The sequence below is a fragment of the Protobothrops mucrosquamatus genome, unplaced genomic scaffold, assembly GCF_001527695.2.
Source record: "Protobothrops mucrosquamatus isolate PMUCROS unplaced genomic scaffold, P.Mucros_1.0 scaffold1009, whole genome shotgun sequence".
Classification (NCBI taxonomy): domain Eukaryota; kingdom Metazoa; phylum Chordata; class Lepidosauria; order Squamata; family Viperidae; genus Protobothrops; species Protobothrops mucrosquamatus.
Window position 1 is genome coordinate 127,690 of NW_015387245.1, and position 4,119 is coordinate 131,808.

Sequence of the window (4,119 nt, forward strand, 5' to 3'; positions counted from 1 at the left end):
AGTCAAAGAATTATAAAGCTTCAAAGGATAAGGGGCACATTTCTAAAAACAAAGGCATTGAAACTGTGAAACCAATTCAACATAGAAGCCATCATTTCATACACTGACATTTTATTTATTTATTAAATAAGTGCAATGCACAAATGTATCTACGATTCCCAGCTCTTCAATTTTCTCTTCTTTCATTTTCATTTGATGTTGCTCTCCCTGCAGGCAATTCAAACTCCAGCCTCAAGTGATTTCTGGAAATGTTGCCGGTTGCCTCTGAATATTGATTCTTAAAAAGCCTGATTTGGATCAGGAGCCTTGGAGAGGGGCTGCAACTATTTATTAACTTGGCTGTACAGAATCTGCTAGGGCCAGCTTTCTCCTTTTGAAATATTCAAATCTTCCCAGTTGCAATTGAATGGAGTAATTAAATGCTGATTAACAAGCAGATTTTTCAAGTACATTCAACTCCCTTCAAAATCAATGATCTTCCTGTGTTAATTTTAAGTGGGCTAAGCCCTGGTATCAGTTTATAGCTCCCTTTTCTTTATTTAATTGAATTTGAAATGTCTCTCAGCAATGCCTTCTCCTGATGTTTACCTGCTCTGCAAAGTTACAGTATTTTTTATCAAATGTATAGGTCAGCACACTTGGAGTTTTTTTTGTCTGTGTGTGCGTGTGTTTATTGGGGTCTCCATTGGGAAAATGAATAATTATTTATAAGACAAGGTATTCCAGTTCTGAAATAAGAGGGAAATACAGCCTGAGGGATTTATAAACATGCACCTGTTCAAAGTTTTTTTTCTTCATTTTGTTAAAAATATGCTTTACCAAGAAACTTTTCTCCTGTAAATTCGTTTTTTATTTGTGCACAGGAATGCCATTGGGTCTATAATTTTTTGCCCTCTGTACCCCAATCTGGCTAACATGTCTGGCATACCATCAGCCTTCCCATTTGCCAATAATTTGCCGTGTGATTTCTCCACAATATCTATACTATCTGTGAATCCCAAATGGTTTCTGCATAGAGCTGTCTATGACCCTGGCATCACCCCATTTTCATGGTAGACTTTTTGCTCCTGCCTCACAGAAGGAAAAGAATTTTTTAACAACGTCCTTCTCTTCAGCAGGAATGGCCCATGAATGATTAATAAAGTTTTAGCTCCAAAATCTCCAAATAGTGCTCTAGTAAACAAGTTCTATTGTGTGATCTGTTACCAGAGAATGCATTTGTTGGGTAGATTTATGTTGTGAACTGGGTAACTCTGTTTTTCTCTTGATTGCCCTTCTTTCTGCTTTCTCACAAAAGCTGCCCATTTAGCAGACAGTAAAAACAGCACTGAGCTGAATTAAAGGGACTTGCTGCAGCCATGGGGATTGTGCTCCATGTCATCTTGATTCTATCTGAAGAAGCAAGAAGAAACACACATTTCTCAAAAATTTCAGAGTTTTTCTTTGACAATCTCTTTCTTTGAGTCTCCCAGTACTTGCATAATTTGCAAAGGCATATTTTTTAGGTGCTTTGGTAAATAACATTTTAGGAAACATAGAAAACCTCATTCCAGAAAACTTTAGTTAGAAAATCTCTTGCTGAGTTGCTGAGCCCAAAACTGAAAAATGGGTTGTAGGAAAAGGAAGAAGGAAGGATAATCATGTTAGAGAAATAAATGGCGGTGTGGTGGAAGAAAAGAAGATTAAATGGACAAGGACATCCTACAGTGTTTGAAACCAGCCCAATATCACAAAGGGACACTTTGCTCATTGCTGTCTCTCCTCTTTAGACAATAATGGTGTTGGTTAGGACTGCAGGCTTCAACACCAATTGTGAAAGTTATAATAACTTACATCTTTTTAAAAAATAAAATTCAATAATGCTGATTCTCTTTCTCATCTGTCTGTCTATCATCTATCTATCTGTCTGTCTGTCTGTCTGTCTGTCTGTCTGTCTGTCTGTCTGTCTGTCTGTCTGTCTATCTATCTATCTATCTATCTATCTATCTATCTATCTATCTATCTATCATCAGTCTGTCTGTCTGTCTGTCTGTGTCTGTCTATCTATCTATCTATCTATCTATCTATCTATCTATCTATCTATCTTCTATCTATCTATCTATCTATCTATCTATCTCATATTTCTATCTATCTCTCTATCTATCATCTAGCTATCTATTATCAGTCAGTCTGTCTGTCTGTCTGTCTATATCTATCTATCTATCTATCTATTATCAGTCTGTCTGTCTGTCTGTCTGTCTGTCTGTCTGTCTGTCTGTCTGTCTGTCTGTCTGTCTATCTATCTATCTATCTATCTATCTACAGTCTATCTCTCTCTCTCTCTCTCTCTCTCTCTCTCTCTCTCTCTCTCTTTTTTCTCTCTCTCTCTCTCTCTCTCTCTCTCTCTCTCTCTCTCTCTCTCTCTCTCTCTCTCTCTCTCTCTCTCTCTCTCTCAAGATCTATCCTAGAGCAATGCATGTAATAAACCAATTCAAACATGACAAAAGCATTTGCATTTTCCTAAAATTATTTGACCATTTTCTCACTTAGATGCTCATTGAAACTTTACTGTGTCACCCATTCATTACTGAATTGATAAAAAGCTTCAACTCATTCCCCATGTTTTGGCACAACTGTAATGGTCGGATGTCTCGAAATCACTGTGATGAAATGACTGCAATCAAGCTTGATCTTGGCATTGCCAGGAATATATGCAGCCCTCAGGAAGTCTTATTGAGCTGCTTTGCTACAAAAAAATGGGTGGCATTGCCAAACCTCTGGCTTATCAAAGGGCACTTTTGCAAGTCAGATTTGTTGGGTGTCCTTGGTTGATGACAGCAAAATGGAGCATCTGGCTTTGCCGTTGATGGGAGAAATGGTAACATCTTAGTGCTTCCTTTAGGGCTTTGATTATTGCTGTACACCTGAGAGAGAATGTTTTTGAACAGAAGGGAGAGGAAAAGGCTGACTTTTGTGTGGAATGGGGTGTGATGTGATGTGATGTGATATGATATGTACTGCATGCTGTCCAGGCAGCCTTATGTGATGGCACAGAAATGTAGCTCTCAGGGGGCCAAGTGTCATCCAGCTATGGACTAAATAAAAAGAATGGGGTGGGAGGGAGAAAAAAGTAGCAGGAGTTGAAGCTATGATGTCCGTGTTTATATTAAAGCCAGTTTGTTATAGTGGTGAAGGTGCTGGCCTAGAAATCAGGAGATCGTGAGTTCTAGACCTACCTTAGGCATAAAAGCCCACTGGGTGACCCTGGGCCAGTCACTCTCTCTCTCCCAGCCCAACCCACTTCTCAAGGTTAGTTGTTGTGGGAAAAATAGGAGGAGGGAGGAGGATTAAATATGCTCACTACCTTGAGTTACTTATAAAAATAGAAGAGGTAGGATTTAAAAAAAATCAAATAAATAAGAGACATGAAACCAGAAATTCTCATAAACAATACTGTATAGAGCACCACTTTTAGGACTGTTAGGTTCTCATGTCAAAGATGTCAGTAAGCAGGTATTTGGCCTATAGTTGCCTGGTGTTCCATTTTTGCTGGATTTTCATTACCTGATAGGTTTTGCCAGATGTTAACCACTCTTCAATTTCATCTCCTTGCAGTAAGTTATTGAACTGCTTGGCAATGAGTGGGTGTAGACCAGTCAGATTTTTCAACCAAAAACCATGCAGTTCATCTTTACCTGGTGTTGATAAATTCTTGATCTTCTTTGCTTTTTGTCTATTGCTATTAGAAGTTCTTTCATTTCAGCTTTTTTCTTTACCAACAACTTTCAAATTGCTAAGTGGTGTAGTAGCTGATGCAGTCCAACGTGTTTAGCTGAAAACAAACTCTTTCCACCTGAGCAGAGAGGAAATTGCCCCAACAGCAGAGGAAAAACAGTTCAGCTCCTGATTGACAAGGTGATTCTGGGGAAACTGCAAGAAAAGCAAGACCAAATTGAATGCAGCATGGAAGGCATTTGACTCCCTGCCACAATTTCCCAGAGGCCCTTGGATCCTACACCAATAATGCCACATATACTTTTCACAAAAGGCTACAGTTACTCATACATGACTCACAAGCCAGATTTCAGAATCTCAGGAGGGGCAAGTCTATTTTTCCTTTTTCGGACTAAAAAATAAATA